Source organism: Papaver somniferum, chromosome 6 (genome assembly GCF_003573695.1).
Source record: "Papaver somniferum cultivar HN1 chromosome 6, ASM357369v1, whole genome shotgun sequence".
NCBI lineage: Eukaryota > Viridiplantae > Streptophyta > Magnoliopsida > Ranunculales > Papaveraceae > Papaver > Papaver somniferum.
This window is the reverse complement of record NC_039363.1, coordinates 242,751-257,780: the sequence shown is the minus strand read 5'-3', so window position 1 is coordinate 257,780 and position 15,030 is coordinate 242,751.

The following is a 15,030-nucleotide window of genomic DNA, read 5'->3' as shown; positions in this document are numbered from 1 at the left end:
TGGGTACTCGGCCCACTAACGAGTTCAACTAGCGTGATCGGTTACAAGCTCAGCTGGGTTTAAAAACCCAGAATACAAAATACAAGTCCAAAGTAAACAAGCTCACAAAAATTAAATACAAGCCCACAAATTAAACAAACAAGCCCACAAATAAATTATTACAAACCCAACAGAAAATAAGAGAAGCCCAAAAATTGGCTTTAATATTACAAGCCCACAATTAAAAATTGGAAGCCCACAATTCGGGTTCTCTTAAATGGGTTACCTTTTAAGCACAGCCCAGCTGCTCTGATATTGTTGCAAAAACCCAGTTGGGTTTTGGTTCTTTTCCTTGGTGGCGTCCCAGCAGAGGAAAAACAGGTTCAGAACAGCAGGTCCAACAGCAAATGAAGTGAAACAGATGCAGATGCAAATGCTATGCAGTGAAATGCAAAAATAGCTAATAAAAACACACGAAAAACACAGCACCAATCCCCGGCAACGGCGCCAAAAACTTGGTAGGGACCCGAAGATATTATTTTTAAATGCAAAATGGTCCCCGGCAACGGCGCCAAAAACTTGGTGGGCCCGGGAACGTGTATAAAATTTAAGCGAAATGAAACGCGGGCCTACAGTAATACCGCAAGTGCACGGTCGTCGGTTGTAGCTCGTGCAAGTACGGGTCGATCCACAGAGATCGGGAGTGTTTTGTTGTTTCTAGCTATTTTGGGTTCTAAATTTGCTAATGGGCTTTGAATACCAAAGGGTCTTGAAGTGCACTAGGCTTTGGCCTTAAACTTAGGCTTGTGCTGAACTGGGCCTCAGAGTTGAGTTCGGGCTTTTGGATTAAGCCCACAGTTGACTGGTTTGGGCTTTGGTTTGAGCTGGGCCTGTGGTCTTTCAACAATTTACAATGGGCTTTGAGCCTTGGGTTGAGCTGGGCTTTCACAGTGAATTGGGCTCAATGTAACAGTGAATTGGTCCTTATTCCTTAATGATGATCTGGGCCTTGAGCCTTTAGCTTGAGCTAGGCTTTGAAGAGGAAGCAGCAGCAGCAGTAGGAAGGAAAAGGCAGCTGCAGCAACAGCAGCAACAGCAGGGGAAGCAACAGCAGCAGTAGCACAAGCAAAGAAAGCAGCAGCAGCAGCAATACTGCACAGTAGCTGCACAAGCAGTGCAAGTAGTAGCAGCAACAGAACAAGGAGAAAAGAAGAGATGGCAGTGCAAGTAGTGGTGGCACTAAGCCAAGGTAACAGTGGCAATGAGGCAATATAGCAAAGGCAATGCAGTAAATAAAACAAGACAATGAAGACAATGAAGAAAACAAGCAGAGAACAATGCAAAATGAACCAAGGCCTAAGCCAAGGGCAGGGGAGATGGTGAAGCTAACAGAGCAAAGCTAAGGCATTCATCTAGAGTGGGAAGAGAACTAGCTTGCTCATTGTCACTAGTGAGCACTAGTTTCTCCCCACTACTCAATCAACACAATGCACCCAGGTTTTAATCTAACATTCCACTAAACTAACATTACATGGAACACAAACATCAACAGGAACATGCACATTAAACAGGAACAACAATTTTAACAGAACACATGATTAAACATGAGCAACAATTTTAACAGGAGCAACAATTTTAACAGAACAATTTTAACAGAACACATGAAGAGAAAAAAACATTAACAGAACATAGTTCTGGACACTGGCTATTCCAGCATGAGTCTTTACATCACACCCACAGTCCCAATTTATACCCAATTACAAAATTAGGGTTTTAACCCACAAAATCCCCAAATTGAAAACATTAAAATAATTGGGATTTCTCACCTAATTCACCTAATTCGGCCATACCCATATCATCTTTGTTCTTCTCTAGGCTTTCCCTATCAAAAATTAGGTTTGCTAGAAAAACCCTAAAAATTAAGAAATTAGGGTTTGAAATTAAACTCACCTAACATGTGATTTGACGAGTCTTCTTTCGACCCATTCTTCTCCTTAGTCTCCTGCTCCTCTCCATGTCTTCAATTGCGTCTTATAGCCTCACCTAGTTTATTGATTTATCACCTAGGGTTTCAGTGGTGAAAAATCAATAAGTTAGATGGCTATAGAGGTAGGGGAGGTAGCTACGGCGTGTAGGTGGTGTTTGGTGACAGTGGAGGAAGTGGCGATGGCAGGGTGGTGTGGTTCAGCGAGGTGTAGCTGGTGGAGGTGATGGAGTTGCAGAGCAGCTCTCTGCAGACGGAGTGGAGGAGAAGAGCTCGATGTTTTTGGGAGAAGGGTGCGTTTGGGTAGCTGGTATAGGGTTTGGTGCTCCAGTGTGTGGCGGCTTCATCAAATTTTGATGTTTTGTGACTCTGAGCTGCGGGATGCGAAGCTGGTAGATAGATCTAACGGATAAAAGTGAAGATGCTGGCAGCGACCGTTGGATGCATATATACAACGAAATTAACGGCGCCAGATAGAGTTAGGTGTTGTAGTGTTAAGCGGAAGTATCTGGGTTTGATGCGCAGGCAAAGAAGCGACCGTTGGATTCAACTACAATCTAATCTGAAGGCTTGGAATTTAGGCACTATGGTGTTTTGCAAGAGCTTCAGATTTTGATGCGCGATGAAGGAGCGACCATCAGATGATGAGATGGATCCAATCCGACGGCTGAAGATGGAGGCGGTTTTGGTTATAGAAAATGGGTTTGGGTAAGGGTTTTGGGCCTTGGGTATGCCAAGCCCATATCTTCTTTAAGAACAATTCTTCCTTCTTGAGCCCATTCCTAGCTTTTTGGACGTGCGCTCCATTCTTTGCGGCTTCCTTGCGTAATTTCTTCCGGCTTTTCACCACTCTTCAACTCTTTTCCGCTCCGCAATTCATCCAGACTTTATTTATTACCTAAAAATGCAAAATTAAGTAAGAAAAATATTTATTCTTGAAAACAATGAAAATACAGAATATGGGATAAAATGTAGAATTACTGCACAAAAGATGAGTTAAATGCCAACAAAAAGGGATAAATATATACAATATTTGGCACTCATCAGATACAAAAGATGCCAGGATTTAGTGGCAAGTCCTCTATCCAATCTCTGCTCAGTGAGATCAGGGCCACTTCTCTTATTAAACCAAGTGAAAGGGCAGCCTACACTGCCTAGATCATTTAAATCCAAATCAATGATTTTGTTACTAAAGAGATTAGCTTCAACACTGTCAAGTGGCTGAGTACTGTACTTTTCATTATCATGCAAGATGAAATTGAAATATCCAATGACCAACCAAGGAAGGGAGTGTTTGGAAGCTGTGTACTCCAAATTTTTCCAAGAATTGATTTTACTCTTAGTGTCATAAGGGTTGCCATGGTAACCAGTAAAAATCCAAGAACAGACACTAGTAGGCTTGATTATAGCATTGATATGGTTAATGGAGTAATCAAGAATCTCAACATCTAGATTGTTCTTCCATATCATTACTAGGTCTCCAACAGTACCACTAGCCCCTCCAGGATTTACATGCTAATAATTCTAAATATTAAGCTGTCACATAGTTTTTATAAGTTTTTCATGCTTCTGTTTGGTTTCAGAGATGAAACAGATTTCAGGGTTGAATTTAGTCAACATGTCATTAAGGTATTTCTAGGTGTGTTTTTTCCCTAGACCTTGCAAGTTCCAAGCTATTGAAGTGAAGAACTGCCAGAAATAGGATACAGAGGGGTATTTTGAGGTAGGCCTTCTAACTATGGGATCATAGTAAGTTAATATGCAACAAAACAAAGAGTTGTGGCATTGGTGCTTGTAATTATGATTAAATGGAGAGATGGTAGTGAGATGTACCTCAGAATTTGATGTGGAGGTGCCAAAATCACCATTAGCCATTCGGGGAATGCTTGAGTCTAGTGGTTCAGCATAGTTACTTGAATCTTTTGGGTATTATCTAGTGGTTCAGATAATCCTTGAATCTTTTGGTGTTGTCAGTTTCATTAGTTTCCATAGGTACTTCAGCAGGTGTTGATTGTTTCCTTTTAGGTATAATTTTGAGCTTTACGGTTTCAGAAGGAGTGTCAGGGTCAGTGGTAGTAGTTATTTCACCAAAGACATGAATTGTTTTCCTAGCCTTCCAAGCCTTCTTTTTGAGCTTAGCAGTTTCAGCATCCATCCTTTCTTTGATTTGAGATAATGTTGGTAAAGTTTGAGAGGGAACAACTGGGAAGATACTAGTTGGGTCTAGAGATTGAAATGTATTGGTGTTAGGTGGATGAGAGTGTTTTCCTCTGGATGCTTCCTTAAGCTTTATCTTTGATTGATGATTCTTTTAGTTGATAGAGATTTTCTTGGAAAGTTCAAGTTTCATGTTCTTTATCTGGAAAGCAATGACATCAGGGTGGGGTGAGTCATGATCAGCTCTAGAGGAAGATCCAAAAGTGAGATGTTTGGAGGATGAGGGAGAAAATTTTGCAATTGCCTTCTCTAGCTCTTTCTGCTTAGCATTTCTCATTTTGAGTTCAAAAGTTGTTGCATCATCAGTATCAGTGTAGCCTCTATGGGTGACATTTCTCCCTTCTTGAACAACTTTTTGAGGTGCATTTTGGGGTGGTGGTAATGGTTGTGGTGTTGGAAGGTTATGGTAGTGAGATTTTGAGGGTGTAGGTGGTATGGGACAAGAAGGGGAAGGGTGATATAGAGTTATACAGACTTTGCAGAATCTAATACCATTTAGAGCATAAGAAAATTCTAGCGAATGAGAGACAGTTGGTGTTTCATAGGCTTCAATTCCAAACTTTAAAGGCCTAGTAACATCAATGGTGATCTTAACTTCTAAGTTTTTCTCAAATCTGTCTCTCCCATAGGGTTTCTTAGCAGTTTGGTAGACTCCAACAGGTTGCAGGATGTTGTGGATATCTGGTATAATGTGGGTTGGGATTCTTTTGATGACTAAGTATGGACCTCCCTCTGGAACTCCAACCAACACCATAAGCTTATCAAACACACCTCTAGCTCCTCCGTTCCTAAGAGTTGAGTAGTCTTCTTCTTGAGTGAGTCTGAGAATGTAGTAGTTCCTTCTCCTGTTCCAAATATCCAGTTCAACTCTGCCATTGAATTCCTAGTTGTTGTTGATGAAGTTGCTAACTATGGATGTTTCAAAACATGTATTTCTGCAAAGATTTCCAATGAAACACCATTTCCAGTCTAGAGATTGTTTTGTTATGATATTCTCTGGGTTTAAGAAAACTTTGGGATAGAGATCTTCTTCAGGCATATTGGGGGATTTTTTCATCTGAGCAACAAGTTTTTCTATGGATGGAGTGGAGGAGTTTGAAGAGGATGCCATTTGTGGAGAGAAAATGAGAAAATATAAGAGGATCCTCCAGTAAATATATTGACCACTGTGTTTTTTGGTGAGATATTGCCAGCAATAATGATGGAGAGATTCAAACCATGCTTTAATTTAAAAAAGATTCTTCACCTTGTCAGAAAACCAGATGCTTTGTAAGTGTCTGGTTATTTTGTGGATTGTCCTCATGCTAGTTCTATATGGATTAGATGGGTACTGGTCAATAGGTGGGGAATAACAATTGCAGTGAGTAAATTTTTCCTGGTTGGCTTGTTGTTTCTTCTTTATGCACTTGTGTCCGTATTTTGGCTTGTGGTGACTATTGTCGGTGTTTATGCACAAACAAAGGGTTATATTGCTGGCTAAGTTGTTAAACATTTACACTGTCATTTCCGTTGGGGGTAGTTTATAGTAATTTGAATTTCATATACTTCAAAGTGCCTGGTAGAATTATCTGTAATCCAAATGGAGCTACTATAATCCAAGTAGGTGATGGTGATGTGACTAACTTTAATTTGAATCTTTTGCACGGGATGGCAGTGGTTCTTGTCGTAATAGTGTAAGATCATCTGGACATCGTCCTTGTACTTGCAGTTGGGGCAGGCTGAGATAGAGTTGTTGACTCAGACCAGCATGACTAAGAGCAGAGTTTGCCAAATCCTGTTCATGGCAAGGAAATACAGAAAAGCCTTACTCGGCCTAAGATAGTTAGTGTCGCTTGAGGGTAAATAGGTTTGTAGGTTTTTTACCCCTATATTTGTCTGTGAAATTTTGTTTAGCTGTTGCTTACTGTTGGTGGGCTTAATCTTGTTGAACACGTTTCCGTCCCCATTGAGCTTTGATTGCAGGCGAGTCAGGGAACATTGAGTTATTTGTTGAAGCAGAAACTTGCACTCCAAACATGTGGGAAGCTTGTATCTAGTCCTTGATGTCCATCTGGTAGAAGAGGGTGTATTGTTGCCATGTTTTAATAGATTGATGGGCCGTTGCCGACCGATGATGGGCTTTGAAACCGTGCCAAAAATAAATTCGGCCCCTCCCGGACTCGAGTTAGCTTTCTTCTGAGTGGGGTGAGCACAAGTCAGCCTCTGAGTCCGAAGTGTTCTAGAGATCTGTATAATGTTGCATGTCCAACAGATGTAGTTAGGAAGGTAGCTGAGTTCAAAACAAACGGTGCCACCTGTTGGAGCCATCATCACACTGTAGAAAATGGTTAGACGTGTGATAGTGTATAATCTTCCGGTTAGGATATGATAACCTAGCAGAGAAAAATAAGGTTTAGAAATGCTAAAGTAGAGAGGAGAAGGTTGAGTGTTCTGAGAAAAGCATTGGGGGGGAGACGCAATTTATTAGTGAAACCGTCGAAGCTGATTGAGATTCCCCATATAAAATGACATTTTCTCTTTGCGGAAGAGTAACCACTCCTTCATTCTCACCAAGACCTCCATCAGAGAAAAACTGGAAAGATCCAAATCATGTCTGGTGCAAACAAATCCGTTGATCGAAAAGGCAAAAGAAAAATGTCTGAGGTGGATTCAGAACCATGCATTCACTAGTATCCCTATGAGTATTTGGTGAATTCTTTGCCTCATGGGATTGCATTTCCTCAAGGAATCGAGTCTCCCAATTTCAGATCAGGATTCGACTGGTATTTGCAAGATATGCAACATAACATAGATGTGAAGATATAAACTGAGAGATTGTTGCACTATTGTCCTCCCGGTGATGTGCATGAGTTGCTGCTTGATTCGCTTGTGTAAATACTGAAAGAATTCTTCAAGGCTAATCAAAGAACTCAAGTGAGTTAGAGTACCAATAATCCGTTTATTAGACCCGAATTGAGCGTTGAACAAGGTGGTTGTAGGATGCCTGGTATTACCCATCATGGAGGAGGAAGCAGTACTACAGAAAATACTGAGCCCGAGAGGAAACCAAAGCGACATGGATATGATGATGATGATTGGGTCATGTATGCATATCATCCATGCTTTGGCCTATTTGAAGTGCATGAAGGAGTTGCTGTTGTTGCTGATCGATATCTCGTGTATGGATTGAGCAGGGTTGGATTTCAATCCATCACTTTGCCAGTTGATGCTCAAGCCAAAGTTTGCCAATTGGCTGCTAAGTCATAGGGTGAGAGTGAGCCAATGCATTTCCCTATTCTTGATGTGCTTTGTCCTGCAACTGGTCAGATTGGTCGTGCTATTGTTTCCAGTACTAGTCAAGCAGCCACTAATCCACAAGCCGAGGAGATGCCTTCTCAAGGCTCTGCTGGTGCAGCTGCTGAGCAGGCTGAGGAGGAAGTCGTGGCAGAACGAACTGAAATTTTCAGGCCAACTCGGCGAATGACTCGTAGTCATATTCGCAGTGTTAGCAGGGGGACACGAAGTCATACTCGGCAGCAGCAACATGAGCTGGTGAGTGACTTGAATTTCTGATATCCTTTGTTTTAGGGCTCTGTGGTGGGTATCCTGGTTGTGAATGTGAATGATCTTTCCCACAATCATAAAAAACAACTTGTTTTTCATTTTTTTGAATGTTGAATGAACTATTTGCTTTCTGTTATTGCTTTGGGTTATAAAACATATATGGATTTTTGGTTTCACAGTAAGTAAAAGAACTTCTTTGTAGTGATAAGCGGGTGTGTGGGTAATGAGGGGGGCAATTGCATTGTATTTATGACGTTCATTGGTAGCTAGAAATTTCTTAGATTTTTTTAGATAAATCAGACCTTAAGAGATGGTATAGCCATTGCATAGAGTTTGTAGAAACTGATTGAGTATAGCTATAGAACCATAGATCAGAGATATTATCATAGTGTAGAGTTTCATGGAGAGTTGTCTGAGCTCGTTTAGCAAATTGTGATTGAAGATGTAAACTTGACATTGAGTTTGAGCAGCCAAGTTTGATGCTGGATATAGGCTGTTCCATTGAACCCAAATTGTAGTATAACTTCCCAACATTGACAGGTGGAGATTGAGGTAAACTAGAATGAGCAAGGGTCTCAGAGAGGACACACATATCTGGATGGTGAGAGTTTATAGATTATCTTGAGGCAGCAAAAGTTGGAAGATCGTCCGTGATAATAGAATTAAGGATGTAATTTCCAGTAGAAAGGAATGGGAAATCAGATGAGATTATAGTGATTTGATTATTGCAGCCGGAATAGGTGATTTGTGTGATTTGAGTGAGTTTTGTGATTTGTGTGATTTGTGTGATGCAATTACAGCTGCCAATGTGATTTCTTTGGGTAGTATTCATGATTGGGTCTTGAGAGAGTTAGAAGATATCATCAGTATTTCCGAGGTAGAAGAAACCGGCAAGAACCAGGGTAACGGCGGAGCCGTTGGGGAGAAAAGACACGAAAAAGAAAACGGTCAGAAATAGCCGTTAGAAGAAGAGAGGGGGAGAAATCACGTAAAAGGGAGAGAGGAGAGAACATTTCTTCCATTGAACTGGATTAGTTGGAGGTATCACACAACCCCACCTGTATTTTAATCAAATCTCTAGACAGTCGAATGCGGTAGCAGACTATTTGGAAAAGGAAAGTTCTGCCAAAAGAATGGAAGGTGTATGGGTGTCTCGCCCACCTGATGATGTTTGTCACTTGCTTGGTGCAGATATTGCTGGCAGTTCCACTACAAGACCTGTGAGATTGTCTTTGTAGTTTGTTTGCCCTTTGGCAGTGTAGCAAAGAAGAAAAAATAAAAAGGGGTAATTTGCGTTATCTCCCCCGTAAAGATTGATAATTTGCATTACCTTCCCTACAGAAATAGAATTAGCAAAACCTCCTCTCGTTAGTAATTCTGCCTTTTCCAAGTTAGCTGACTCGGCACTAACTTACTCGTGTTTTCTATTTCTTTGGGATAATTTGCTTTACCTCCCTTATAAAGATTGGTAATTTGCGCTACCTCCCATGTAAAGATTGATAATTTGCATTACCTTCCCTGCAAAAAACCGCGTGTAAGTTAGTGCTGAGTCAGCTAATTTGGAATAGACGTAATTACTGACAAGAGGAGGTTTTGCTAATTTTATTATTGTAGGGGAGATAATGCAAATTACCAATATTTACAGAGGAGGTAACGCAAATTACCCCAAATAAAAAAAAATAGGTCTTAAACCAGCTAAACAAAAGTTGCCAACTATATGGGATTTTCGTTACTCACCTACCGTGAATAAGATAAGAATATTATTTATTTATTTTTGATGGACGTGGTGCACGAGGATACTTGCTTACATCAGATGTGAATATATTCGTCATTCAAAATAAGTTATCTTATCACTTCAATTTTGAATCACACATGCAAATAAATTTCGGAAAATGGGTCATTTATCCAAATATTTTTAAATCACGGTTCAAATGGACGAGTAAAAAATAGTTTGGCTGAAATGGTCAAAAAAAATAGTAAGGATGAAACTAATTTTATCCTAGCTTAAATTTAAAAAATAGCAAGGATGAAACTGGATACATCCTATGTAAATTAAAAATAAGAAAAAATATTTGAAAATGGGCACGATGAAACTGGTTACATCCTGCCTATTTTTACATTTTTGTCCATTTAAACAGTATCAAAATCTAACTGTCCATTTTACCCAGAAAATGTTGATTTTGGTCTTTTTAACCAATTTTGTGAATAAATTTTAACAAAAACACGGTGGTTGAGAAACACATGCAGATAAACTTGTTTAAGTGAACGTCTAAATGGGATGGGAATCAAACAAAAAGCGATATTTAACTTGTTTACATGAACATCCAAACCTCAGTTTGTTTTTTCTTGCACGAGGATACCACATGACCAGAGCATCAGTTTGTTCTCTATTGAAAATTATAAACATACCCCATTGTTCACTCTCCTACACAGTTTTCTTCAACGTTCTTCATTAGTTTCTCTAATTTCATTTGGTTTTTCATCGAAATATACACATGCCAGATCGATTTAAAATGTATTGATCTCATTTGGTTGAGAGCCCGAGTATAGATTCACGGAGGCATGCCGATCCCACAACAAAAGAGAAACGTACACCTCGCACTAAGTTTTGCTCCACCTATTTGAAATGAGTTATCTATTTTTGTCATTTTCTTTTGCTATTTTTATATTGTATTAGACTAATTTATGCATGAACAAGACGGAAAAAAATGACGTGGAGTTTTTTTTTGTTAGTGTAGTGCCATATCTCCTTCATTTATATATGCCTAGCTACCCGTTTGGTACATAATAATTGACTTAGAAGATTAGAAATAATATCCAGAAAAAGAAGGATAAGAAAACATACGAATAAATACAACCAAGCAAACAAAAAAGACAAAAAAAAAATACATGTTTCAAAAGAAAAAATACACCTATTACAGAGGCTCTGAACATTGGATTTCGAGGATTCACGTAAAAACAAAATCGGATTATGAGATAGTAGCCAACAAAATCCCGTATCCACAAGTATGATGGAGAATACTTACTAGTTAAAGTTTGGCATGGAGTTCGTATTATGCTTTTGGTTTTTGACCGTGGCAAGTCAAAACATACATCGTATGACGATCTGGCTCAATTATACTTCCCAGATTTCTTTACCTACGCAACACACCGGACAGACGTTACTTTGCTGCCATGGAAGCTGGTGGTTCTCATTAAAACTGATGATGAAGTGTTCTTTACTCAAATATGTCCAGGAACTATACATTTCACAATTTTTCATATTGTGGAGAATCATCGTCTCGATCAAGGAAGTGTGACCTTTCGAACGTAATTTCGTGAAGGAATACTTTCCGATATTTTTCAATTTCTGCGAGCTGTCTTCGTCAGTCCTAGTGTACGCAGTGAAAATTTATTCTTCTTCGTGACTAGAATATGGTACATCTTCCTGGAATTGTTGTGTGCATACCAACCTTGGAAGAAAAGTTACACGAATGTGCTGGTAGAAATCAACAAGGATGGTCGTGGAAACGTGGTGGTGGACATACATTCAGTACTCTATTTTACATTTTGGACAGATATTTATGAAGTTCAAAAATTATTGGAAGGGATGGGGCAAGTTAAATCATCTCCTAATATAGTCACGTACTTGACTTCGGCGGATGTGTACTCAAAAGGACGTATGTTTCAACAGGCACATGTGCCAGCTGATAATGTTCCATTTATTTCATTGATAGATGTCCTATGCAAAATTAGAATGAAGGAGTTTGCTGTGTCTTTGCTTGATGAGATGTCAACTGAAATATTGCGAGCTGTGGTCACTCTTATGTATGACTTCGGAAGTTCTATTATGATAACATTCGTATATGCTACGACTGATAATTATGGAGGTTCGACATTTCCAGCATATGGAGAGGCTTTGAATTTGAATACGAAGAGCCAGTATGAATGTCGTGCCAAGTTCAAAATTTTCCGTGAGTTTGTATTCGCCTGCAGTCCTTGGATCGATATGAATTGTTGCTCCGACTACGCGCTTATAAATTCAATTCGTTGGGAGGATTCTCTATACAAGATTATTATTACATAGGTGCTTGGTAATCTTCATGGTTTCCTTCTGTCCGCTGTAATTCAATAAGCTTCTACGGCATTCTCATTAAAAGGGATTTTTATAACTCCATCCAATGCCGTTGGGTCAGTGCTATGTACTATACTTGGTACAGGCTATGGAGTAAGATTTGGGAAATTTATGGATACTCCACATTTTCTCTGGTATCATTCTCTTTGGTTTCACTCAAGGGATCCGTATTTTAGATGCCGAGGAAAAGTAGTCTTTATATTTGATGATAATGGATTCTCGAAGAGATTCTACAAATTAATTCCTGATGGTAACAATTTGAGTGCTTTGTGTGCAGAAGACCATAAATTATTTAATTCTATGAATGCTCATAAGTGGAGTCCAAGGTTACATTTGTTGGACATGTATAAGAAAAGATCATTACAGGGAGACGAGTATATTTCAGATGGCACTGAACTGATTTCACAACGTTCAATTAAAAACAAACAGATGTTGGTTTTCAAGTTTAAAAGACTGTACTTATATACACTTTTCACCATCCATGGGTGTATAGTACAACAAGGGGTTCAAATAGTGGACTTCGTCTTTGATCGTGGAAAGTCAACACAAACATCATACGATGATAAGCTGGATAGTCTTCTTGGCAAAGGAATGTTTTGTATCAATAACATAGTAGATTGTGTTTTTCTGTTTTGGAAAAGCAATCAAACAGTTCTCTCCAATTTCGCATTTTTGGATAATTGCTACGAAAGAGGTAAAGTAGCTTCAAGGATCAACAAACAATGCAGTACCACATTTATGAAGTATCGCAGCTCATTCAAGGGTGTAGTACAAACGGAGTGTGCGTCGATAGAAGAGATCGGTCTTATTCCATATTATTTGTTACCAGCAGTCTTGGATAACTTCAATCCAACAGAAAGTGTTCATGCAATAATGAAAATTTTGGCTAATCACATGCATTTCGGCGTAGGTTTTCGAGACCTAAGTGTTGCTATTGAAGTTTCACTTCAGGTCAACCAAGTTGCAGGAAAAGTGAAGAATTTACCGACGGCTACTCGCATGATCAATTCCATTACAATCGACTTTGGTGTTTGATCGCCCAAAATTTAAATGCACATCTTATGATGCGTGGAACAACAATTTGTGGCTACTTTATTTTATAATCTCCAAGGCTATGATTTTTTTGTTTGATCGTGGTAAGCCGTACCAATGGCTTGAGTGAATTATATGGAGAATACAAGACACGCATATTCGTTGTGTCGTGGTGTATTTTCAGAATTTCAGGCTTAAAGAAAAGCCATTTTTCAAGGAGGGTGAGATGTTGTGACGCCAACTCCAAATTTGCTTAGTTACCTTAAATAGCTTTTCTATTTTTAGCTTGTTTTAGATTCCTAGTTTAGTTTAAATTCTATTTTTAGTTTTACTTGTTTCACAAGTATGAGAAGATATAAATACTTCTCTCGAGTTGTGTTAAAGCTCAAGAATTAATACAAGAACTCTTTCAATCTCTCTAATCTTCTTATTCTCTTCTCATTCTCCTCTTAATCTTCTTCTAAACCTCTTAATTCTTCAACTATTCGACTTTTATACCTATTTTTATCACATAAACCTTGTGCTTTGGTCTAGAACCCTAACACATTCTTATCTTTGGAGACTTTGTATGCAGCTGGATATGTATCTTTGAAGGGCCATTGATGATCCGATAATCCAACAAAAATCTCTTTGTCCTTCCATTGTTCAACTGAAATTCACATTTCCCTTGAATTAATGAGCTCGTCTTCAAAATATTTTTCCAAAATCTCTTTCCTTAATGTTGACTATTGACTAGTTTTTCCTCTCCTATTCTCTCTCCTCTGTTTTCCTCTCCTTTTGGGACTAGATCTGAGCAAGATTTTTTTTTCTTTTCAGTTTTAATCAAATAAAGTAGATTTCTTTTGTTTTTGATGTCATTTGACATATTTCTTGGCTATTTGGAGCGATTTTTCTTTGCCATTTGGGGCGAGTTTCTCTTTGCTTTGAGGGTGATTTATTCAAACTTTGATCGCTGGTTCGTGAGTTGCTATTCTCGATTCAAGAACATCAACAATCCAATACGGTATTTCTTAGAATCTATATTTAATTTAAGGGATTCAGGGCATCCGGGTTCGTTTGGATCTACAAGATTTTGGGCAAAAAACTCCTTTCTTACATGAGTATCTCTTATTGAAGAAGAAGAAAATATGATTAAATGGTCGGAATCGATTCCGGATTATACCATCATCCTTACCTATTACATTTACAAAAATTGGGTATCTTTACGGTATATGGTTCTTTCTCTTTAAGATGTATTTGTAATTGATATCTTCATTTGTATTAGAGGTTTTATTATCTTGTACCTTGATGTTTTTGTTATTCTTGTAAGCAATCATGTAATCACGTTTTGATTTAAATGAATTGAAATTTGTTGATTGACCAAAAAAATAAAAAAATAATCATCTACTAGTAAATATACATCCTTTCGTTCTTCAAAATTTTCTTCTAGTATCTTCCTCCATAACCTTCGGATTTTTCACACCCGGACCACCATTAACTATGGGTTTCTTGGATGAAACCCAAATATTTTCTTCTTGTCTTCAAATAAGTCCCGTAGGAAATTAAATACACTTGTACTTAGCTAATACAAAAGGTCACAAAATAAATAGTGCATCAGATAAATAAGACAATAACCCCTTCAAGAAAAAAGAAGAAAACAATAATTATATTAAATTTGCGTTCAAAGTTTAAGAGTTATATATATATATTATTTTTTTTGGACAATCATCATATTTCAATTCATTCAAATCAAAACAGTGATTACATGTTCGCTTACAAAAATAACAAAATATCAAAATTAAAGATAATCAAGACCCTAACACAAACAAGGACATCAATTACAAGTAGATCGCGAAGAGAAAGCGCAATAAACTGCAAAGATATCCAATTTCTTCTTATGTATAAGGGACAGATGATGGTATATCTGGAAATGATTTTCGACCGTTTAATCAGATTGTAGTCTTCTTCGATAAGAGATGCTCCTAAAACAAAGAAGTAATTTGCCCATGAATTTGTCGATCCACACAAACACAGATGCTGATTGAAAGTGATGTAATGATGAACCGTCGATGTTTTTGAATCGAGATAAGCAAGTCACGAACCAGCCATTAAAATTTGAAGAACTCGCCCCACAAAGATGAAGAAAAATCGCCATAAAACGATGAAGAAATATGTCAAAAGC